The following is a 26,256-nucleotide window of genomic DNA, read 5'->3' as shown; positions in this document are numbered from 1 at the left end:
AGATGTCCTCAGGGAAACTGAGAATGAAAATAAACAACCCCTGTGCATTAAAATGTATTCGCCCAGCCAATTGCTGAGAAAAAAAGAAAAAAAACTGAAACGATATTTCTCCCAGGACAACCACTCCGTTTCCATTTTCCCTTACAAATCCTTAGGGAAGATGTACAAAATACCTTCTGGCACCTATGCTAGGAGAATAATTCACACCTATTGGATATTAAAACAAAGAAATCAACAGTGCTTCTATTACACATTATAATTCTGCTTTCTTTAATTTCTTGTATTCCAGATGCAACAATTTCCTGACTGTTTGTTGTGCCATTCATGGAAGTCCAGATCATCTTGATTTAGGCCCTTCAGTGAATACCTGACAACTCTTCTCAAGAGATGACTTAGTTGAATATGAACAATTTTTCTCAGCCATGTTTAGTTTGAAAGGAACTTCTCCTATACCAATACTAAAGATCTTCTTTTTTCTTTCTTTTTTTTTCTCCTAATCATATTCCTTGTTCTAATAAAACTTTCCTTGCAGATCTTTTTTGACTACTGTCCCCACAGAATCCCAACAACAGCAGCAATAATGTTACGTCCAGAGAAAGAGAACAGTGACCCTTTTTCATTTTTATGGCACCTTGCATATATAGTGCAGTGTCCCAGTACAAACGCAGACATTTCTCTTTGTCTAGATCTCACATCTGAAAAGTGCTAGTTTTGTTTTTATGAGTGCCTTGATATGGCATATGGTCAAATGCAAGTCATTTTCAACTGTTAGTGAAAAATCTGTATTTGGTTTAGAAACAGGAAGAGAGTGCCCAACAAATGGCTGAAGCTGTATGTTTGGGTAGTATAGCAATGCTCTTCTCCAAGTGCTGCAGTGACTATCTAAAAACCTTAGGTTATCTGTGCTATGACTCAGCATCTGTATTTCAGAATATTTAATTTCCAGCCTCCATGAGGTTTTATTTTTCAGTGATTTCCAGCGCTCTGTTTACAAGTAAAAAAGATATATTTTTTTCCCATCTAAAGTTAATAAGAGATTTGAAGCAAACTGTGTTCTCTTCTTCTCTTACATCATCACCAGAAATAAACTTCTTAATACCTAAACATCACTGTAACTTCCACCTGCACATCGCTGTTACCTTCTGCCTGTGCTGTCAGGTGCTCATCGATGCAGGTGTAGCTGCTTAGGAGTTAGTGCACAAACACATTCACTTACACCTGGCAGCCTGGTTTGCACCTACCTGTTCCTGGCAGTATTAAGTGGTGCTGGGAGCAGGGCATTGTGTAACTCTCCAGAGTTTGGCTGGTGGTGGGTGGTTGAGAGCATCCTGCTTCTGGACAGGCTGGTAGGTGTGTGGAGGGCTTGGGAAGCACTGGGCAGATTGACTTGGAATAATGTGTAATGGGGATAGGGATTATGTTGAAAAGAGAGAAGGAAAAGGAGAAATTAATGTTCATAAATGTTTAGGGATGCCTGTGCTATAGTACTCTAAAATACAAGGATGTTAGGGGGCCCTGAGCTCTTTATTGCTTCTGAGCCCATCTGTGCAAAATGGGACTCCACCTCCACTTTATTTAATGCTGCCCAGACTGCATCTGCTGGAAATACTCAGCTTTGTCTAATCAGAGAACAGAAAAATTATTGTGGTAATACAGAAGACTAAGAATTTCATTGTTGATGGGTGCAAAGGTTTTCTGAGTGCCTCACAATAAGGGCTCAAGAATAATTAAATTTGGGTTATTTGTTAATCATCCATTTTAATTAGGAACTTTTGCTTGTTCTGTCCTCTGCCTGCCTGCAACTCCCAAATGAATAATTGCCACGTATCTCTAGAAGGATATCATAGCAACCAGAACGCAGTGAAGGCAATAAATGAGAGAGTCTATAGTCCAGCAGTTTATTTTAACAAACATTCATTAATGAAACTGCAGTTTGATCGCAGAGCCTGAATTCATTGCTTGTATTTGAATTTCCCTCCAGCCACTATTGCAAGTCTTTATTAAGTGACTCCTGATGAGTAGATGACTTTAACCTCTTTTCAGTTTCAACTCCTCACTGCATTATTGTAGACCGTACATTAAACAAGGCCTGCACTGACAGGAGTAAACTTAAGCAGTGTAATTTTATTTTGTGATGTCATGGTGATGCTTATAGTTACCAGATACTCTCATGCATTAGCTGAGTTTGACATAATCTAATCTGAAGTGTTAATTTTTCCCTTGTATGGAGCCACAAATGATTTCTAGAAAACTGTAAAATACCCTGGCAACAAAGAAGTAATGAAAGTCTTTTTCCAGCAGTGAAAGGTACAATTTTTTAATCTCCACTATTCTCTTACCTGCATCCTTTCTCAGAGGAATTGTATCTTTTGATTCATATGCTTCATGGAGCGACAAGCTTGCAGAAATAGTCAGCTAGGTCTGTATTATTTGTGTTAGTTGATCAAACTTCAGAGTAACCTGCCACTTTGAGGTGGTTCTTCTAATTCTTTCACCAGACCAACTGCCAACGAGATATTTTTTATCCCAGTACAAGGTGACTGATAAAAGTGCGCTCTATGTGGAACTGATAAGAAATGAATAATCTCCCAGACAAAATATACGGTCTTTGCAAGAGACAGGATAATCACTTCTGTGAAGCAGTAATACTGGGGAATGCAATCGATTGGGAACAAACTTGTGAACCAGCAGTTAGTAGTATAAGAGCTCTTCTACCTTGAACCTACAGGAAGCTGTTAAGAGATGAAGAACGGGATTAGAAAAATATAGGTCTTGACTAGTCTCTTTAGGAGTGTTTCTCAGAAATGTATCTTGCATGCAGCTTTGGAGAATTACTCATAAATTATGTTCAGAGTGAAGAAAAGGGTTAGCTGCCAAGTAGGTGTCAAGTATGTTCGGTGAAATGCTTTAAGCTATGCTCCCAGTATTATAAAGGATCTCCTGTGTTTACGTGTAAGAACACTGTAAAAGCATGACGCCAGAGCCCAGGTGGGACAAGTGTGGAATTGTACCCGGGCAGTGAGGGAGAAGCTTTAGGAAACTTGCCCACCACTCTGCTAAGGAAAAAAGCTGGTAGTATTAGCTTTTTTGGAGCAACCAGCTAGAGCTGGGGTGTAGTGGCTGTTGGTTGTCTTCTGCTGTGGTACTCAACCACCTGACTAGAACACTAGGGCTAGGTGATACTGTTCTGCAAGGTACTGTTCAGCAATGCTTAGGAAAGTCTTTCTTTTGAAGAGGTTTTTTTGGAGGAAGAAAGAGAAGGTACTGATTTTTGCAGTGGTTGGTGTGAGGTGTTCTATTTCATCACTTCCTGGTTTGCAAAGAAATGTCACTGGATCCTTTCCAGCTAGATTTGTTGTTCCTTCTTGCTCCTACCTGCTCTCATCTTTGTTTGAAGAGCTGCACATTGTTTGCTTTCACCTTTTGCTTCTCCACTCAAAAACTCTTGTTTCTTGTACTCTTAGACAGATAGGCTTTTATTCTCTTCATTGCCTCTTTGTGTTTAGTTCTACCCTTATTTTCCTCATTTCTTCCTTACCTGTGATTTTTGCCAGCCTTATTTTTATACTCCTATTTTTTATTCTCTCTTCTTGCCCTTAGTTGGTACAACTACCATCTGACTTTTCTTTTGTGTGATGTGATTTTTTTCCTCAATTCTGATGTTCTGCAGTGTGTGAAATGCACTGAACTGTAGAGTTGCCAAGAAGCATCACACAATGAGAAGAGATAAAAGTATTGAACTATGAGAGTGTACTTATGCTCTGTGTGCTGCCACACAGACAGGACAGGCTCCCTGCAGTACACCTGTATTTATGCTGTACAAATTTTAAGACTAATTATGACATATGCTGCTCATTCACTTTTGCTTCCTTGAGCTTAAGATCTAATTCCACCGGGGAGAGATGCCCTTTCTGTGAATAACCTCGTGCTATGTGTGTAGCCTTTTCCTTTCTGAACATCTTTATCGTCTGTAGGGCAGCTCCTGAAAAGTGAAGTAATGAACTTGAACAATATAACATACCAGCTTTGTGAGCGAATCCAATAACACAAAAGCTTCTACTAGTTCTTGTGTTCTAGAACTTGGCTTTAGTCAAATACACATCTTAGAAAAAATACACTTGCAGATATTTATCCTCATCAGAGACTGCCTCTGTTTGAGCACCATTTACATAAATACATCCAAAATGTTTTTTTAAATTTTCATACAGGCTATGTCCATCCCTATTACATTGCTGTGATTACACTTCACTGCTTGCTTTCTGATCAATTGAGAAGCAGCACTACTCTGCAGTCAAAGCATTGGTGTTATTCTGAAAATGTCAGTAACTTCTATTTACTGGAAAATGTGCAGGGTGTTCTGCAGTCAGAACACTTTTGTGCGATTTAAAGAAAAATAGTAGTACTGCATATGTTGCATACAGTTTTATTGCATTTGGATTGCCTTAAAGGCACAAGAAAAGTTTTTAAAAGGATAGTGATTAATGTACAATAAAGAAGGACGGGAAATAAGATTTATTGCATGGTTCAATTATTCCTCTTAGCTTCTTTCTATAAGAAAGCAGTTCCTAAATGCGTGAAGGAACCTAGTAGTGTTTTTTTTTTTTTTTTAATGTATGAACAAACAGGCATTTTTAAAATAGATATTTTCTATAAAATGATTGGGAATATGCACTTACAAATAACTCCCATTTACTTGGGAGAAAAGCAGCTCATTTATAATGGCTTATTGTTGCAGGAGTTGAACTCGGGCAAGTCAGTCTCCCAGTTGTCCCTGAAGAGTGCAGCAGAAAATACTTGGTTTAGACACAACCAATACTTAACCACAGTTGATCACCTAGCCATTTTTCCCTTCCTTCCTTCCATCCCCTTCTGATGTGCAGTGCCTAAGGGCTAGTTCTCTTCAACAGAATTGAAGGCATGAGTTAAGATTTCTTGTGGCTGATATTGAGGCAATGCAATACTTGTACTGCACAGTGATTTATGCCATACTGTTTCCAAATGTTAAATCACAGCCGTTGCGTCTTTTCTTCGCTGTTCAGGTTCTCCTTTGGATCTTACAGATGCTTTGTGATTATCTATTGTTTAAAGGAACAGGGCTTGTGAGTGGATTAAAAACTCACTGTTATCTACAAACGAAGCATACTCCTACAAGGTAACTTTCTTAATATAAAGGTTCATCAGCAAGCATGCCATCACTCTGGTCCTTCTTGGTTTCCATTTGTGTGTTCATCATGGATACGGGCGGTCAAACAGGTGTTCTTGTTTCCAGAAGAAAATGTGCTCTATTCTGGCTTAATAGCTCCTGTCTTGTTTATGAAAGTCTGCAGGGAAAGAGGAATTTACATTAATAGGTAAAGTAGCTATATCAGACCTTAGGGTATGAACTCCACAAACAACAATAATCATTTCAGCTGGCTAAAGTGTCTGAAGAAGCTGAAACTTGTCTACCAGGTTCTGAAATAACAGAATGCTAATGTGCAAGGAGCTTCCTACAAGTTTTTCTTTGGAAGTACATACCCTGGGACCGTATCTATTCTTTAGACTGTATTAGCTTGGAACATAAGCTGGGTAGGTGTTAAGGGGGGAAAAAAAACAACAACCACAACAACAGACTGTATTACAAAGCAAGACGTACACTGTTTGAATGCATCAATAATTCCCTTTTTCGTCTGTTTTTTACAGGAGAGCTGAAAAGGATGCAAATCTATTCTACAATTTAAACTTGAACTGTTTATGACAGATGTATATTAATATAAAATTCTTTTCTTAATGCACACATGGGCGAAGCAGATTGCACAGAAATAACTGGGCTAATTAAAATTGAGCGAATGTTTTAATTTCTGTTAAATACAACAGCATATTTTCTACCTGCATCAGCTCTATGCCTTATTCTTTTTGAGATATTGGAAAGCAAGTAAAATAGTTGACTGCATTACATCAAAAGAACTGATTTTTTGTTTCCCAGCCCTTTAATGTATTTTTCTGTTAGAATGCATCCTGTTCAATCAAAATGGTCTTGTTCTAACTATTGCTTTGTGTCTTTCTACATAGAAATTCAGTTTCTTATATGCACATGCATGATAATAATTTGAGGTTAATGACAACCCTGAGAAACAATTTTAATTTCTAATGCTTAGAAATGAACAAGTTGGTTTGAATAATGAATCATTACCTGTCAACTTCAGACTTTTACGCAGAATGTAAATACTTTGCTTTCTTCGTGTTCTTCCTTGGGATCAAGTGGACTAGGCATTCAGTCTTGTGAAGTGTAAGCTTCTCTTTCACAAACTGCAGTATAAATGAAAACAAATTCTCCTCTTAGTGTCTTTTTGTCTTGCTACTTGTAGCATCTAGTACTGAATTAATATCATGCTCACAACATCTATTGATTTCCAGGAATAATGTATCAGATATCCAGTTATATGAGCTATCATCTGTCTTCTTATGAATTGATTCTATTTGCTCATCTTTCCAATTTGTCCAGTGTCTTTATTTGCATTAATACTGCCCCTGCAGCCTGCCATATTTTGTCTTACTCCATAATAGCAACGTAATTCATAGTTTTTTCAATATTTATTGCTAATAATAATTACCTGGGTCCTGTTCTGCATGTGGGAGGTTTCCAGCTCGTTAGTGACTTTTCAGGGACTGTGAATCATATTGTTAGTGTTTAATATATATGGGCAAAATGGAATTATATTAACATGAACTTCCTTCTTATGAGAAACAAGATCTTTTTGATTAACTACTGTAGCAGGGATGTAAATTCAGTTTAAAGAGTTTGTTTAGCTTGCTTGGGTTGAATGCTTGCCTGTTAGATAACAGTTTGATATTTTCTTCTCCAGAGCTGTGACTTCCTTTGCTGTTACTCCTCTTTTTCCTCTTTCTCTTCCTTACTTCTTACTGTACTCTTCCCTTCTAAAAGATACTGTAAGCTTTCCTGCTGTGTTGATGTTCATGTCAGAACATCCATGGCTTGTTTCTAACTTGCCATCAAATTTTGCAATACTTGACTTGTCCTTGATCACTATACTGGTTTACATCTAATGCCCATGGCTTCAGGGAAGGGCTCGAGTATTTAAGGAAGTTGTGGTGTTTGGTGGTGGTTTTTTTTTTTTTTCCATTTCTGTGGGATCCCTTGAGCTTACACACAGAAAGGATGCTTACTGAGCCTTCAATAAAGTTTCATAGTCTTTAGTTTTACGTGGCTTTCTTCAGACTTTCAGCACCACTGTTAATAGAACGGTTTTGTATTAAGCAGGGAGATGTGTCTTGCTGATCCTCAGGAAATGGAAAAAGACAAACCAAACTGAGATATATTCTATCGCTGTCAAAAAAGAAACTGAATAGAAATTCCAAGTTGCCATCATAGCTCAGCGTTTCTGTTCAGATGAGAGAGTTTTGTATATTGAACATCCACCTGAAATGTTTCAGTATGAATGCTACCACGTAATGGTAGCGCATGGATGAAGAAGCAGAAACAAGAAGTGTCAGTGAAGGCTGAAATCATGCAGATCCTTGTCTGCACAAACAGGGACTGCTCCTCTAGGGGCTGGGGATTGGGACTTTGGAGGGAACTAAACAGTCCAAATCATAGGGTTTGGGATGTTTTATATGCCTTTTATGAACTTAATTTCCATTTTAATACCGATGCTACATATATATGAAAAATTATCCACTCCCAACTTCTCTGTGGGACAGTTACCATCTCTAGGAACGCTTTCACAAAGAAACCTTATGAAAGATTTTTCTCATTTTCTATTCTACTGTGCAATGCATCAAATCTCAGAAGATATTGTGTGTCTGTGGGAGAATGCCATGTGCCTTGCATGATTTTACCAGTCTTATTACTTGGTAGCCTTCTTAAAGCAATAACAACCTCAAAGCTCTTTTGGTTGTTCTGTGTTCTGTTATGTGGTGCTTTTCCGTATCCTTTGGTAGTTAAATGAAAAACTTTGAGAGTCTTGAAGGAGCGCTGCTGTTGCAGCACAAACCTGACGAGGAGAGATTAAATTAAGGATTTACCTGGTCCTCTGATTCAAGAAGTTACTGAAAAGAAAAATGTATAATGATACCTTTATTTTTTTTTCTGTTCTTAATTCATTATTTAGTGCAGGTTTGTAAAACTGTGTTTTTACAAATGAAAGAAAATGAGTAAGAATTCAAGTATCACAGTTTATATCAATAACCCTATTTTTCAGTTAATTCTAACTATAAATTAACTCTCGCAACAGTCAAGGTGAGAATCTGAAAAGCTAGAAGCAACTACCTGTCAATCTTGTTTCTCTATCATCCTCAACAGTGTATCCACAGAACCAAAAATCCAGGACTTATTTTTCCTTTATGGCTGTTTTTGATCCACTTCTAGTGGACATCGCAGAAGTATATGGACTTGCACATACTAGAGCTTAGGCACTCAGTTCTCTCTGTGGATTTCATGCATTTATCTGTATTTGGGAGACAGACTAGAAGGTATTAAGCTGTGAGATGAATAATCTGCTTAAATGATAAAGTACTGGTAAGCGGTACTGAAAGCAATGAATGTGTTTCTTTGATGGTCATTTCCTATGTGTCCTGAATAATACTGGTAAGGACTGCAGTCTGGCATTCCAGGCACAGAAGAATTTTCTTCTGTTTTGTAGGGCAATTTTGTCTCATATGATGTGACAACAGTCGTGTTCAACTGAATGATTATTTCATGTTGACAGCTTAACTAGCTATGAAAGAAGATAGTATTGACTGTAGCTTAGGTCATTATTCTAGGTTTCTGTGGGGGTTGCTGCCTGAGGTTTAGTTTTAATTTTTAAAGCTTAATTTATGGTAAAAATATTCATCCTAAAATAGCTCTTACACAAAGACCTATTAATGGTGGGGGGGAAAAAATTGGGGGTTGGCTTAAGTAATGGAAGAATTACTGTCCTAGCAAAGTACTCCATTTACAGAAACTTCAGAGGAAAAAAACAGTGGTGGTGAATTAAAAGAAAAAGATTAAATTTATCAGTCTTTCCGGACAAAGGAGGTGGGTCAAGATGTAACAGCAAATTAGGGACCATATTATCTGCTGAGACATTAGTGAAGTCCCTTGTAGCTTAATTGAGCTTCACTGGATTCAGCTGAAAGTTTGGCCATACTTGTTTTTTTTTTCCTCCCAATCTGTTGTAAACTAGGTAAAAAATCCACTAAGGTCACTGGTGTTACAAGTGATATCTGAGTAATGATCTAGCAGTACATATGTAAGAGGCAGTGAAGTTACAGGTGGCCCAGAGCACAGCAATGACCTGCCTGGGGACCATTCGTTAAAGAACTGGATGCATTAGACAATACAAACTCAAGTAACTAGAAGGTTTCTTTCCAGTTTGTTGGATAAAAATGTGCAACTTTGAAACTTACGCAGAATATCAAATATACAGGTTGTTATATGGTTTCTTGATCTCATATAAGTATTAAATACTAAACAGTAGCATTGCCACTAGGGATGTTAACAAGCATAGCAGTTTTATGCAGCAGAATAATATTCCTTGTTTCTCAGACCTCCTTTGCTACATTTTTGTATGACTAAGTCTGCAGTTGTGTGCCCTTAAGTATGTTTCAATGATTTGAACAGTGATGAAGGTGCTATTGTAAGGAATATGTGGGAGTATTCATCCACAGGAACATTTAAAAATACATATAAACACACCATCTGGTGCAATGAGGTGTATTTCAAAGACAAAATATTTGCTCTTTAGAAGTATCTCAGAGTTGAGGATAATTTCTTTTCCTTGGTAAAAGCAGTTCAGCAGTTTTTAGAAATAAGCTCTTCGTTTCAAGAAGGTAAAGGAACCCAGGTGGGATATGGATATTTTATAGTTCATTTTTGGAACCTTTTTTTATTAATAAGCAAATCTCTTAAATCATTCTTACCTATTCAAGAACTTGAAAAATAACATCATTAATTTCATACAAATGTAAAAACAGTTGGCTGTGCCTTCCTGAAATTTGTTATACAACTACAGAAGCTATGCTAGCTTATATAGGAAAGTTGAGTTGATTATGGTTATGCCCTTTTTAGAGCTTTCTAATGTAGAAGGCTCTGGTCAGGATAGTGTCCGTTCATTGTTTCCGCATATACTACCCATGTATTTTTATTCCAGATTACTAGACAATTTGGATTCCCGTATGTAAGTGCTTTTCCTATTCAGAGTTCTGCAAAACATTGTGTATTAAGCTATATGACTACATTTTTCCTAAATTACTGGTAAGAGTTAAGCGAAAAATTTTCTGGAACAATTAAGAATTCTGTTTACTTCAGTAGATGCATCTTTTTAGGCAGCGTGCTGTTGGTTACATAGCAGTCAGGCTGTGATCATTTGGACTTTCTCTGAAGATGTTTTAGGAATGTCAGCATAAGATAACTAGCATATGTCCTCCAGATTGATGTCATCTTGGATAATGTATCTTTCTTCTCTTTATCATACATGTTAAATTCTGCTCTTTGATCTAATGTGGTGCTCTGCAGCAAACATTAATGATTGCCGCTGTCAGGTAGAACTTTAATGCATTCCAGAGCCTGGATGTCTGATGTGCAAATAATTTGATGCAATAGCGCTTTCTCTCCCCAGCCCTTGCTAGGCAGGCTGCTGTTCTTGATTGTGTGTATTTAGAGACTTTCAGCCCTGCAGTCATATGGATCCTCCCACCTGATTTTGATTAATCTGAATTGTTTAATATCTCCTCAGACAAACTTTTAAACATTTTTCTTATTTTTGTGTGGGCTTCTGGCACTGTGCTAAAAACAACTGATCACTTTGTATTTACATCTCTGATAAATGGATTCATTGCAGAGTAATATCCACAGCATGAGGTCGGTATGTGACTATCAGTGTCTCATTTAACCTCTTAATGTCCTTATGATCTATGTAAGGACTGTTACTCTCCAAACTAGTACAACTAGTCAGTCATCTGGGGGATTATGTCCTCCTGGGAGATGGGTTTTCTGCAGGTAAAACATCTCTGGTTGCTATAAGGGGTTTTAAAACTTCACAGTGCTCCCTGATTCTGGCACTGTGCAGGGACTCAGTGTTGCTGGAGACTTTCTGCCCCACCAGGCCACAGAATGGTGGCTCCAGCCCTGTCTGTGCTGGATGTGGGCTGTGCTGGTGGTGGGGCTGTCCTCAGCCCCTCCCCTCCTAGCAGAACTCCTGATTCTCATTCTCCAGCAATTCTTGATTGCCTACAGTGTGACAGCTTTGTGCAGGATAAACAACTGTTCCAATTTTTTCCTACTTAGATTATATTTTCTCAATACAACTTATTTCAGAAGCATCCTGAGTGTTTACAGAGCTCTCTACGTCACTATGCAAAAGTTCTGCATGTTCTATCTAGAACAAAACCGTGTTTGGTTCAGCTGGGTGCAGGGTTGGTCCCACACATGGAACTGTGGTGTCTTCTCTGTTGATTATAGATCTTTGAAAAGGAATTACTGCTTCAGCCAGACATCAATCTCTCATCAGGTTTCATTATCTCCCTTATTTACACTGCTACTTGGATTATAAAGAACCGTTAAATAGTGTGAATTAGCAGTTTGTCAAATTTAAGTCTTCACGGCCCAATAATTTTCAGAGTGAGCAGACTTCTGCTTAGTCTTTCCCAATCAAGACGTTTTAATTACTTCTTGTAAACAACGGCAGAAAGAGGGTTGGGGGGTGGATAAAAATAAACGGAGCCCGACCCTTCTGCGCCACGCTTTTGTTAGGGCGGGATTCTTCCGGCCAAGTGACAGCGGCCAGGCAGCGGGGCGGGGAGCCTCTCATTGCTTCCCGCCTCACGTCGGCGGCGGCCGCGGCGCTGCTGCGGGCCCTGCTCGGTTGCCATGGCGACGGCGGCCTTGTCAGCCGCAGCTACCGCTGGCGCTGCTGCTTGGAGGCCTTGCCTCAGTGCGGTGGAGAGATAATAAATATATGTATTTAATATGGATTTATAGGCGGAGATGTGCCTCACGTGATGACTTCGATTCTGTGAGAGGGGGAGGAAAAAAAAAGACTGTGGTGTTGAGAGTTCACCCCAGGTGTGTGCAACCTGAGCAGAAAAGATGGCTTGTGTGGTGGGTTTTCTTTCTTTTTTTCCCATATCTATATTTCTCCTATATAATGGAAACAGAGGAAAGAAACAATTGCTTCAAGTCAATCGAATCGCAGTGGTGCATCCGTCCATCTTTCCTCCAGCAAATCTCCGTGCAGGAATCATCTCAGATGTTATCCAGACATCCCTAAGATTGGGTTTATATATCAGTGATATTTTACTGAGCTGTCTGCACGTGCTGCAAAGTATGCAGGTTAATGCTCTTCCACAGTTGTTGTGTTCCATGGCACTTTCCTTCCCTACTGATAATAGTGGTTTTGTTCTCAAAACAAAGCTACTTTTGAGATGGCTTTCAGCCCTCAGGAGAACAAATTAACTGTTAAACAAATGTGTTTTCCCTTCAGTTGCTAAATTGAAATTCTTGTCTGGTGATTGGAAAGAACCCTTTCAGCACTGGCAGTGGTAGGGCTTGTTAAACGCTAAAAGGAGGTGACAATTTCATGACTTGTACCTAAACTCAAACCACCTGCGTGTCTGGGAGCCAGTGAAGGAACATTTACCTGAGCATTTGGACTACAGAGATGAGAGATGAGCTTTTGGCTGTGCTTTGTCCCTGTACGAAGGGATGAAGGAGGTCTTGCTGTGAAGATGTGCCTTGTTTCTCTTTGATGGCTTTGTCCAACTATTCCTATTTTTGCCCTGGCTGCTCCCCATGGTAGGGCTCAGCATTGGCTGTGGTGGGGGTCGGCTGGAGCAGTGCACGGCTCCTGTTTTACAGTCACATAATGTACTGTCTGGTTAAAACCTGGTGTTGTGCTTAGTGCTAGTCTTTGTCAACTCATTCTTTGAAATGCCACCAGTGCTGGATTTACCGATGTGATGAAGATATGGACGTAATGATTATTTTTTGATTGAAAAGAATGATGTGCCACTACTCATTTCTGTGAATGAGGGAAAAGAGCTCCCTTCTCCGGTTTTAGTTTTCTCAGCGAGTTCTGAAACAGACTTGCAGATTTGTAAATTGAATGCTTGGCTTCAGAGGTTATCATACTTATCTACTTGTACCAAACCAGACCCTGTTTCCTTTAGCATATCCAAGGTACGTGTAGTATTACAGAGGTAGATGTAGTATTATAGAGGTACTGTGCAGGCTGTGATTCCAAGGGCAGAACAGAGCTGGTATGTGAGACCTGGGAGCAGATTTCCTCCCCTCGTAAATTGTCCTGGACCTTTCAACTGTAGGTTGTGCTGGTGATCTCCAGTGGTCAGAAGCTGCTCTCATGCGTTTGTATTTGAGATTCCCTGTTTGAACTTCAGCGTTGGCTGTCAAAAAGCCCAGCTCCCGTGCTGGGAAAATGACTGGATGGATTTGTCCTAAAGCAGGCACCAAAGCTTTTGTTCATGGGGCTGGCTGTCAACAAAATGCTGAGATAAGCTGGTTGACATGAGAGTTTCTGTCCTGGAGATCAATTGCTTTCCTGACACAGTGGCAGAAAGGGAGTTCTGCACTCTCATCTGGCCCATAAATTGCTATCTTTATGTTCTCTGTTTGTCTCTTTTACCATCTTACAAAATTTGCTGTAATTGCATCAATTGTTCTTATTACTTTTGGAATGTGCTCTATAATGAAGTGCGCTAAGAGGTTTTTAACACTGAACATGACAGAGAGTCTGTAATCAGTGCAAGTGTCTGCCCTTGTGAAGCCAGTCACAGAACTGGGATGCAACAAGCTGTATTAACAGGGATACGGTGCATGAATCTGTGTGTGTATGTAGCATAGATACACTATTAGCATATTTCTGTCTGATCTCAGCTATTTTCAATAGCTGAGAGCTCAGCATAGATGAGGCATAAACATATTTTATAAACATATTTTAATCTCAACAGTTAATCTTCACCTCCTTTTTTTTTTTTTGGTGAAGCATACACTTCATGTTCTGTTTTTTTGTTATATGGCTCAGGCTGCTGTGTAGTTTTGCTGGAGATTATAAGCATGCTTACATTGTTAATCCTTTCTGTTTATTCTTTAAGTAAAACAGAATAAGAAAGTCTTAGTACATATCAGTAGTATGGAGGAGTATACTTATACCTCCCTGAAGTGGGTGGAAATATCTCAGTAGCAAAGAAGACAACTGCCAGCCATAAGTGAAGAGGCAGAAATTAGAGAGCAACTGCAGAAAAATCACTGAAATTAAGGACATGCTCATTTTAGTGTGATTGGAGCATGTAAATATTAACTCTAATGATGACAACATGTAAATTGGAGCGCTCAATAAAATTTGAGCACACGAAACTGAAGTGCCACAACCTGCTTTATTGATCGTTTTTAGTCATCTGCATCTAATTTGCCTACTATTTACATATGCTTTCATATCATTAACTTATAGCATAATTCTTGTGATGAAACTCACATACACAGGTATATATTAAAAAAAAAAAAAAAAAAAAAACAAAACCAGAACTTCCTAAATTTTGGGATAACCTTCAATTCAAGGATCCAGCAAACAAAAAAATACCCCTAGAAGTGGATTAAAGTCAATAAGAATGCTTCCTAGGTCATTCAAAGAGTAACAATTTTCAAATAATTACGGGCTTTCCTGTCAAAAGTGTTTGTTCTTACAAGGCTTATGGATGACAATCATTGGTATTGAAGACAAGATGTTACAGTTTTAAGAGTAGTTATTTCTGTAGCTTTTTCTATTATTAACGTGCCAATGCATGCATAAATTTAGAGCAGCTGCATGTTTTAGATTGTCTGGTGCAATTAGAGGCTGTGCCATCTTTGTGATGTAAAAACCTTTAACGTTTTAAAATCCCTACAAACAGGAACAAGAGCAGTGAAGTTGTTATTTTCTAGAATCCCAAAGGTTTTTTTTTTTTTTAAAAAAAAAAAAAAGACCAACTGCTGATCTAGGGCAACCTGTTAACAGTGTACGGTCAAGAGGCTGAAAGGTCTGTGAGCTGCCTGGGTAGCAAGCTTTCAGTAGTGGCATTGAAATGGAGCAGTTTATCCTGACAGCTGACGACGTTTGCTTACATTAGTTCAAGATTTAATAAGACAGGCAAAATCACGGGCACCCTCTGTCATTTTGTCAAAGCCCTTGTGGACAAGGAACTTTTCACATGGAAGGAAAGGTTTCCTGAGTATTTGTAATTGAATGTCAGGCTGTGGAATGGGCAGAGCTATACAAAATACAAATGAAAACTTTGGACAAAAAACAAACCACTACAGAAAGGTTTTTATAGATTGCTGAAGCAAGCACTTTTACCAAATGTGTGCTGGACTCTATAATTCTGCAAATATTTATTCACTGTCACGCTATGAAATGACAAAATAATTCTCTGTATCCAACAGTTTCGTAATTATTGCTTTTTCAATTAATTTAGCTTTCTAATTCCTAGAGATTGATTGATTTCTTCTCTGGTCCTAAGGTGCTGAAAGTCTGTAGACATCATGGCAAACAACGAGAATTATTTACTTCTCTCATTCTAAAATTGAAACTGGTGGTTTGCCAGGAAGAGACCACAGGAACATTACTGGGAAACAAACCAGCTGTCTGTTTCAAATACCTAATGGAAGCGAGGGGCAGAAAGACCAATCACAGAAGGACTTGATTATTAAGGAAGCCTTAAGGAGCTGCAAAGAACTTTGTGTAATGCAGAATGAGATTGATAGGAACTTACACTTGCAGGTTCAGGTAAGGCACATGGGAAATAGTACATAGGAGGCTTCGGGGGTTCTCCTTTTTTTTTTTTTTTTTTTTTTTTTTTCCAGACTATACTAAATCAAAAACATTGGATGCTTAATAGTAGTAATACTTCAGCACTACTACTGCTATCAAAGAAAAGAAAAAGCAAATAAATGAAAATCTTCACAGGTGCCAAACAAATGTGTAGAACCATGTTATTGGGCTGGTACTACTGATCTTTGTCCCTGGCTGCAGGTGTTGAAAGAAACTGTAGTTTGTTAACCTTGGCAGTTTAGCACTTTGTCACCATATACATACTGCTGCATACCTTAAAACTGATCAATTAAATTGATTAAAGGGAAGGATAGAAGAAACTGTTCTGGTAAACGAGAAGAATAAAGGAGACAAATGAGTTAAAGAAGGAAGCAAGTGAGAAAGCATGTCGTGAAAGGTGACAGGTGGGAAAAATGCAAGGGTACTGTGGGAAAAGCATGGAAAATAGGATGGAAAAATGAATTGCTACCAGCAAACAGAATGCAGAAAGCTACTGAGGGGGCCGATAAGGTAATAGGAAGGTAAAGGAGAAGAAAGTCTGTAACACATAAGGGAGAAACACACACACATGCACACACACTTGGAGCGGAGGAAAAAGAGGAATTAGGAAGTGCTCAGTATGGAATCCCTCAAGAGTCCAACACACAGACTGATGCTCATGGTAAAGCTTTTAATCTCATTACTTACAATTCTTTTAAAATGTTAACGTGTTTTTCTAAAAGTCGGTGACTTCTGTGGTCACTTTTTGTGGTTCAAGGAGATGTGCTCTGCCTTAATGCGTGCAAGGGACCTGCTTGTATGGCCAGGGTATGTGTGTGACTTGCCATTCTGGATTAATGGCTGTCATTGTATGACTCCAGGTCTCTGTCCCTGAAGCCATCAGTATACAGTTAGCATTTGTATCTGTAACCAAGGGCTAGAGGGTCTAAAAGAAGAAGACATCAAAAAAGCTTGTAAAGTTACAGGGTCGTCTATTTCTCTGTTGGTCCAGGATAGCTTCCTGTAATACATCATGTGAGAAAATGACTTGGAATATTAATTTCTCCCTATGTCCTCCAATAACTTAAACTAAACCATTACGACAGGCTCTCAATAGTGTTCTTATTAAGTGGGAAGTAAATTGCTGCACTGCTTATGCAGCTTTGGCATTTGCTTCTGAGACTGGCTGAATGGCCTGAGACTTGCAGTTTACCTAATAAAATCTGGGTGGGATCAATGTTTGTTAATGTAGAATATTTAATATAGAAAAGGCTGCTTGGTTATGATTGAGTGTAAGGACTGTGAATGTTCCTTCCTTACATAGCAAGAAAGGTATTCAGTGTGAGATTAAAAAAAACCAAAATCCCAAGGCAGGAACTAGTTTTGGCCTGGTTCAGACAACTATTGCCAAAAGCACACGTAGTCTTGTCGTGAAGGTGTGTAGACAAAGAAAAATCATTTAGTGCAGAACTGATTACATCCTTTAGGATGGAAGATGACCCATGCATTCTCTGAGTGCTTGCCTTGTGTGCACAGCTGTGCGAGGTGACACAGTAGCAAATAATGCTCTTTACATTGCTACTAGAATTTTGGCTATTGATTTTTGAGGTTCTAAACTTGATCTATTAATATTTAGAATGTATCAGCTAACAAAAATGGTCTGAATGATCAGAATAGAAAATGTCTTTTGTAACCATTCAAGATAAATGTGTTTTTTATTTTTGACTTAAAGCCTTTTCTAATAAACCATGTTTTTCTGACATGCTGTCATACCTAAATTAGTCACTTCAATGTGAAATTTGGCAAGTTTTTGCACGTGAACTTCAGTTAAAATTATTTTATCAATTCACTTGATTCTCACACTGGATTACCTAATGTGGGAAAAAAAAAAAGCTCAAAAACAGTAAGATTTATTGGATGGGGGATCCCTTCCTCCTGGATTTGTCTAGAATTAATGCATTTTATTTTATTTATCAGACATCTGTCTGATGGCCATAACATCTTCCATGGTAAAAGAAGACTATTTTTTTTTCCATATAACGCTCAAGGGAATTCTGTGTTACAGATCCTTTCAGAAGTGAAACCACAATAGCCATAGCCTGAACCAAACTGGGAAGTTTTGTTAGAACTTCTTTCCATGCCTATTCTATCTGTCTCTTCTTAAAAGCTGATGTAAAGGTCACTGAAGTCAATGAAAAGGCTCCTATTGACTTCAGTGAGTTTGGTTCACTCCTTAAATGCCAGCAAATAAATGTGGGCTTTGCAAGATGCCTAGAGAAATTGAGGCAGGGAGGAATACTGGAAAAGATGAAAATGTTGCAAAATCTTTCTCAGCAGCACAGTCCCATGAGTTCAATTTCCATTTATATCAAAGGAGCTCCAACCCTGCTTTCTCAGTCAACCCTGTATGTTTTTTCTCATTTCATCTGGAGAAAGTGATTGACAGAAACAATCAAGAACTGTTCATCACCTACCTTGGTTTTGGTTTAGCTGTGAACTAAAAGCAATAGGGGATTTACACTCACGACCTTCGATTATTGCGTACTGTAATGTAACAACCCAGCTACCAGCCATGAGCCAGAGTTCCAAAAGAACAAAACAGTTGTGGAATTTTTCCTTTCTGTAGATCCTATTTCCCATCTTTTTATAGACTTCAAACGGTTTGCTAGTAGTGACTTTTGTCTATCTCTTAGAACTATTTTGAGGGGAAAAGGATGTGTTTGCGAGATTCTAGATTGAATATAGTGTCCAAAAGATGTATGCTACCAGCAGATTTCCAAGTACCTTTGTAGGAGCTTTTACTATGTCCTTCCTATTCTCTCACATCCTTTACTACAGGGGCCTGCCGATAAAATGTGAGCTACTGGTGAGACTGGTGGCACTGGGATAAGGGAAGCTTCCTGCTAGGCCAAGTGTTTGGAGGGTAGGGGTGATGAGAACAAAAGGATGAGTCATTTTCTGATAGGTTATAAATAATACCATACCATTTTCAGAACTGTCATGGTTATTTACATTGTTTCAATTCATTTTTAAATCTAGTTGCTCAGTGAGCGGAGGGCCGTGTTTTAAAGAGATAATTGCAGGCTGCTAGTTGCTATTGCAGCATTCACAGTGTCCAAAAAAAGTGCTATTCAGAGGTGTGCCATTTGTTAATTGAGATTGGAGATGTTGCAGTGCTTAGATAATACAGTGAGCTAACATTGTGGAAAGAGAAAGCTCAGTTTTGAATCTCGCTTTTCTTGTGTGGCTGTGAAACCACTGACAGGTCAGAATTCATGAGAGGATTGGGAGGACATCACAGCTTTATTCAGCAGTTTAATGAACTCCCCAAACGTCAACTCCTCACCACTGTGTAATGGATGAGTTTGCTCCCTCTTGCTGTTCGCTGTTATCTTGAGGACTCATCAACCTTAACTGAGCTGTCTCTATTCCAGCATACCTAACCATGTGCTTAGAAATTCCCTCCATCTCGGTGGTGACTCAGACTGTTCAGGAGGGTTTGTCACACTGCTGTGTGACTCAGATGCTCCCTGAGGGTGCTGGGCTGGGCTTACTGCATGCACTGACCTTTGTCATCCTCTCAGCGATGATGATAGACTCCAAGCACACATTTTAGGATCATTTCTCACTTGCACCTGCTACATATTTACCAAAAGCTGCCATTTTAAATGCTCTTTGCAACACTGTTAGGTAGAGATTCCTCTGCCAACCTCTTCCTGTGCAGGAAAGAGGCCCTCTAATACAGGGACTTTGCACTGAGGGTAGCTAAATTTAGCATTGGTTACTGACTCATAAAATTAGGAAGGCATAACTGCTGTTTAATTTTTTTACCCTAAGTAGTGGAGCCTATTAGTAGGCTCCAGCTGCTGTGCTGTAGGGGAGGTGACTGCTGGCTGGGGCTGGGGAGCTGGCTCTGCTGAGGTGTAATATGAATAGCTAGAATCTGAATTTTTTTGAATAATGATTATCAGTTTGTACTCTGACCTATTGGACCTACATGTATGAAGGGACAGGTAGTAGCAGAAAAATATGTTATTGTGTGTTTTGTAATTATTTGTTGTCTTGTTTTTGAGGGCTTAGAATTAAAATCATCTCCACAAGCAGAGAGGTGAGTGTAGCAGTGAAGGGAGGGAGGAATAATCAGATAATGGTTTGAAAAACACTTCACCAATTGCAGTCTGCTGTAAATCTGAACTATGAAGAAAAAAAGAAGCCTGTAGAAGAGGAAAAAATACAATTCAGTCATTGTATTCTACACAAGGTGTTCAAAGCTTTATATGGGATAACTGTCAGTGTAGGTAAATGCAGTGTGTTTTCATGCTGCCTCGGTTTTTGGAATGAACCTTGGATGTTAGACTAATGGATGTGTAATGTGTTCACAGTGCAGTAGCTGGAATAAACATTATTAATTAGTGTGTGATACTCAGTTGATTAATTAGGTGATACTTGGAATTTAGCTGGAGAGTATTGTATTATTTCCTAGCACATTAACTGATTTTCATAATGTGCTTCCTATGAAACAAAACCGTGTGCGTGCTCAGTGAAAAGCAAAGCAATCTGTTCTAGCTGCTTTTGGTGTTCTGTGCTGGGAAAACACCAAAAGAGTAAAAAGGTGGAAAAAAAGCTAGAAGCAGGAACAGACTGTATGACTGTGTTATGGCATGAGATCTTTATGATCAAGATCATATCGTATGCATATTTTGTTCTCAATTCAAATGATGAAGGGTGAGCTTTGGTTTAGATTCAAATGCAACTTGACATGTAGTTCATTTGCCATCTGGGTAAGATTTATATGCAAAATACTGGAAGTGTCAGTTCTATATTTATTATTTTTAAATGGTTTCAGACTATGCATATACAGCATTTTAGTTCACTGGATTCTTGTCAGCACAAATATATAAGACAAATGTGGTAAAGTGAAAAGTGGGCTCATTTATTTCTGCGTATCTTTTCAAAGCTCAAGTCTGTATTTAGTATTTGTGACTGCTATCAATTTACCACATCTCTCTGATAGCCATTTAAAAAGGGGTCAGTAGGAGAACACCAGAATACTTTAGGGAATGAAAGCACCAGTTTTAGTTCATTGCTTTATTTCTTTACTCCTTCCTTCTATTTCTTGTAAGTTTAGGAAGTGATATATGATCACTGAAATACCAAGCTGTTCTGATGATTCTAGCTGATGATGTCATTTATCTTCTGATGTAGTACGGAAAATATGATTTCATGCAGGTATTCTTTCCATAGGTCAAAGTAACACCTAAATCCACACAAAGATGAGGTTAGAAAGTTACTAGATTGTAGTTCTATTAAAATCTACCGCCTCTCTTCAGAAACCTCAAATTACTTAGATCTGATCATCTCAGAGATGCTGGTTTCAAGGCTCAAACAACTCACATTGACCTTGGTAATGATGATTAATAGTATTTCAGCAATTTCTTGATCCTGGCTCATCTCCGTGTTCATTCCAAGCCTGCATTGCACAGTCTGGGGCACAAAAGCTCCAAAGTACACCCAAAGATAATGTGAAGTTAATGTCCTCTGTGCAGATCCAGAAGTAACAGCTTGAAAGAAAAGATTCACAGTATTTTAATATAAATCAGTATTAAGTAGCTGAAATCGTTCTCAAAATACAGGTAGCTGAATAAATTCATGTGTTTCACATTAAAAAAAGAAACAAAATGCAAATGAGACTAGTACCATCTACCTTCTTTGCTATTATTTTGGGGGCTTTGAGTCTCTAAAACAATGTGAGCTTAAACTGTATCTTTTCATTGCAAATACCCCAACTGCTTTACATCAGGGATGGTTCAAATCTGACCTTTTAAATGCTAAGTTGAATACCTTTTAAGCAGACAAAATAGCCTGGTAAATCTAAATGGTGTGTCATGATTGGATTACCTGATCATCTAACAGGGAGAGGTGAGTTGCTGGCAGGAGCACATCCCACATGTTGCTGTGCACACGTGTTTGTTGAGGCACAGCCTGAGGTTAGAATTTTCTCACTCGGGTTGTTAAGGAAAAACAAGTTTCTGGCACAGACATTGGGAAGTCTGTTTGTGCATACATGGATGAGACAACCATGCATGTACACAAGGAGTTTTTTTTTAACAAGTTTGGCTTATTGCTATTGCAGCTAAAAGAGCTGGAAGAAATCTGACTGAGTATTCCTGACATCACATGTTTCCTCATGACTTTGTAGAAGTAGAATAGAATAGCGAAAGCAGTAATGAGCTTACATATTTATCCTATATGAAGAAAAGAATGACTGTCACAATCAGTTTGTCATTTTGGCTGTTTTGAGTAAAGGAGCCCTTAGCATCAAGTATCTTTACTCTGGCTGTACTTGTGGTTTAGGATGTAAAATATGCTGGTGGGTATTTGCTGCGAAAGGTGCGTAAGGTTTTTGTCAGGTCACGTTAAGAAGCGAGCAGCGAGGGAAAAAAAATACACAAGTGATGTTGTATAATGTTCATGATATGTCTTAATTTGAAATGGGAAATGAGCTTTTGATATATCATCAACTGATTTTTCAATGCTGTTGTTTCAAGAGTGAAGCTGATTTTTTTTCCACTTCTGTAAATGTTCAAAATTCTGTATCCTCTGAAGTGTCTGTTTCTCATTAGCACGAAAGGGGAAATGATTTCAAACTAAAAGAGGGGAGAAATTGGATATAAGGACAAAATTTTTTACAACAATGGTAGTGAGGCAGTGGCAGAGGTTGCCCAGAGACGTGGTGGTGCCCCATCCCTATAGACACCCATGGTCAGGATGGCCAGGGCTCAGAGCACCTGAGGGAGCTGTGGGTGTCCCTGTCCATTCGTTGCAGGGAGTTGGACCAGATGGCCTTTAAATGTCCATTCTGGCTCAAATGATTTTATGATTCTGCTTTTGTAACACTTTTCATATAAGGCATAAAAGCAAAGTCTTTGGCACTTTGAATAAAGCTCAGGTTGATTGCAGGTTCAGCAAGAAGGGAAACGCTTGTCCCTTTTTTGGTGTAAGATCCATTGTAATGTTAGTGGCGCACATTATCATTATAACATGAAAAGATAATCAATGGTACTAATTAATGCAATATTACATGTTAATGAGCCATGTCCCTGCATCTTGTAGGGTATATCCTTGAGACATAGTTAAATAAATAACCTTAAGAAGGAAACCTTCAAATAATTAAATGGTTTTAACTTAAGTCCATAAAATCAATGAAAGTAGAAGCTAAAGCTCTTGCTTATCTATTAATTCGGCACTAGGTCAGTTTTACAGTACACATGGGACAGAATACCCTTCAGTGATTTTGTACAAGATTCCTGCAATAGGCAGAGAAAGGGAGAAAAGGTAAAGACAGGCATAACTCTGAAGTGCTCTGTTTACATTGGTTTAAGTCAATCCCTTCACAGTGTGCAGTTCTTGTCCATGTTAGATCACTTTTATGTGAACCTCTGCTTATGTTGGCCAACTAATTGCTACAGGGGGCAACCTTTAAGCAGGCAAGCAGCTTTGGATGCTTTCTTGTCTCAATATCAGAGGTAAAAGCATGAACCAAATTGACCCATTAAGTGTAAATGGGATGTGCTGTTTTCAAATGATTGCATGTTTGTGTTGATTAAAGCCAAAACCAGTGATTTTTCCTATCACATGTGGGGAAAAAAAAAAAGTTTAACAGGGAACGACTTAGGTTATAAATGTGTTTGTGTTTTTTAGCCTGATCCAGTTTGTGTTCTTTCTGTGTCATGCATCTTCACTGTAGAATCTGTGTTTTCCAAGGATTAACAACACACTGTGCTTCTGGTCTGTAATATCCACGTAATATCTGGGATTATATAGATTTTAAACTTAATTTCTCTGTGCTCTTCTTATCCTCACATTTCCTTTATTTTCATTTCAACCTACTAAATTATAGAAGGGAATTTTACTTCGTTGCTGTATTTATGGTCATTGTAAACTCCTCTGATGTGAACCCAAACTCATGTCCTCAACAGCCCTGTCTCCTGCAATCAAGTGTCATCTGGGAGGATGACAGCCTCAAAGTTTCTGGGGAACACTGTTCTCATGGGAACTCGGTGTCGTGAAGAGAGGCAGGTGTTTTAAATCAGTCCCCTAGAGGGTTTTGAAGTATAACAGCAGGACCTTGAATTTGACCGAATGCTATTTGGGGAATAGCATAAGAAAGAGAAGGATGATGCACTGTTAGCTTTAAGTCTGATGGAATTCACTGGCTCGTTCTGAACTAATTGAAAGTTCTCATTCACATTCCAAAATGGCATGATTTAGCCAAGGTATCAGAGAGACATCAAGTTAATGCTGAGTTTCAGCTGAGCACTCTGCTCATCCCTTGCATGTTTACTTTCCTCTGTAAAGCCAATTTTGGAATCAATCTTAGCTTGAGCTTTGCTTGGTGGGTGCATATTGCCTCAGGGGGACCTATGGCATAGGAACCTTTATAGATATATATGTTGCTAGGCTTTTGTTCCTGTCAGCTTGGATGTTTCTTATCTTTTGGTGTTAAGAACTTCCTTTTAATTTACATTTAAATACTGGTAAATTGGGTTATTTGTTTTTTTTTCTAGTTAATTATTGTTTCTAGTTAAGTTATTGTAGAGTTAATACTCAATGATTCTGGTATTTTTTTTTTTTATGTGAAAAGTATGCTAGAGGGAAATATGTCTTTGTAGTTAAGGTTATATACTACTTAAATATTTTATAAGCAATACATGATAAAGAATTCATGATAAGGTTCTGGGGGGAAAAAGAACCAATTGAATACAAGTGAGCATGACTGGTAATTTAATACCAGGAGGAAAGAGGAAAGTAACATCTGTCATGAATCTAAATCTTCAGTCACAGTAATCACAAATGAAATATTTCTATAATGGATAGCCAACTTATTTATCCAACAGACACCTCTTTTTCTGTACAGTAGTTGCACTGTTTCCCTAATACCCTCTGATACCTGCCTTAGTAATGTATCTGCTGCTCCAAAGAGCTGCATTGAATTGCTGATGGTAATGGTTTTGGTGATTCAGAAGGAGGTTTATGGAGTCTGCAACCTGGCAGGCCAGTTGTTGCTTAGAAACTTAGTTTCAGAGACAGAGCAGTGTGCATTTGTTCCCCTTGTGTTCTTGTTCCAGCTAGGCTTCTGAGCAGGAAGGAGTTTCAGTGATCGGCCTTCATGTGGATTGCTGTCTCAGTGACTACATGGAGAAGCCACCCTTGAACACGTTCCAATTCTCTGTGCTGGTGCTGTCAGCACTTATTTGTGTCTGTAGGAGTCAGAGGTCACCTTCACAGCTCATAGGGAAATGGTAACTGAGGTGGTCTGTTCTTCATCAGGGAAGCACAGGAGAACTTGTCTTCTGGGGACCATGAAGAAATGTTGAATAGCTGTAAGAGGATTATTTGTACCTGAGAGGTTTGGCATGATTCAGTGCAGAGCATATGAATTGTTATTTTGCAGTAAGCAAAATACTGTAGTGTTAAGCTGTACCTAAAAGGATCAACAGGAATGCTGTAGTTAGCCCCATGCCTGAATTCAGAGTTCTGTTCTGTGGATGGGAATTTGGTTAGAGAAAACGTGCAGGGAAGATGCCTTGTAACACAACAATGAAGATAAATCTTTTAAATCTTGATTGACTAGATATATGAAAATTGAGTCAATTTTTTTGGAGGCAATTTTTTATAAAACTGGTTTAGGAATAGCTTCATTGGAATTGATGCTTATACGCTCAATAGAGTGGAAGTGGAACAAATGAGAGGAGTAGGATTCAGACTATTTTTTTTTTCTTTAGGTGACCAGTGATAGTGACCCACTTTCACTCTGAATTTTGTGAAAGCTTTGGTGCTCCCCTTAGGACAAAGCTATAGGAATGCATTCTGTTGTGTGAATGGAATCATACAATAGATGAAATCACCAGGAGCTGTGATGGATTCAAAAGAAAAAAAACATAGCTGTTATTTCTTCCTTCCACATATATGTATGTATGTATGTATATGCACTCTCTAATGGTATATGAAATTGCACCAAAAGATGCAAAGCATAGACAACACCTTTCAGGAATCCTTAGGATTCAGGAAGGACTTCTAAAATTAACTTAAGGGGTTGGGAAGGAGAAGAAATAACTATACAGTGCTGGGGTCAACGCAGGGATCTTTGTTTGAAGATGGTTTATTAACTGTAAAGATGAAATAAAATCATTCTCACAGAACACTTCAGTGTTCTGAACTGCAATAGTAAAGACCTGGATTTAATTCCCAATATCTTGATTCCTTGTTTTATCCTCTGTATTTACCCATTCACAGTAAGCAATACTTGCATGTACTCATAGTGGCATTGTAATGATCCTCAAAAGATAGAGTAGCACATGAAGATTAGCCACAATGATTTCTCAAAAGGGATGGATAACAGCAAACACTCCTAGGTGAGAAGGAAGAACCCCCCTGCCCCCAAAGAAAAAAAAAAAAAAGATTTTGGTGAGAT

General features: G+C 38.6%; 1 protein-coding gene and 1 long non-coding RNA gene across 8 annotated transcripts in view; both read left to right on the top strand.

Moving 5' to 3' along the window:
* Window positions 1–26,256, top strand: part of NLGN1 (neuroligin 1) — a 394,877-nt gene that overhangs the window by 164,757 nt on the left and 203,864 nt on the right. The window lies entirely within an intron of this gene.
* LOC128082080 (uncharacterized) lies at window positions 1,251–6,689 on the top strand. The gene is made up of 3 exons (XR_008207542.1): window positions 1,251–1,346; window positions 5,040–5,152; window positions 5,683–6,689. It is a non-coding gene; the product is annotated as an uncharacterized LOC128082080 (long non-coding RNA).

Source organism: Tympanuchus pallidicinctus, unplaced genomic scaffold (assembly GCF_026119805.1).
Source record: "Tympanuchus pallidicinctus isolate F22 unplaced genomic scaffold, pur_lepc_1.0 scaffold22, whole genome shotgun sequence".
NCBI classification, from domain to species: Eukaryota; Metazoa; Chordata; class Aves; order Galliformes; family Phasianidae; genus Tympanuchus; species Tympanuchus pallidicinctus.
The sequence above is the reverse complement of the archived record's forward strand: the minus strand, read 5'-3'. Positions and strand labels throughout refer to the sequence as shown.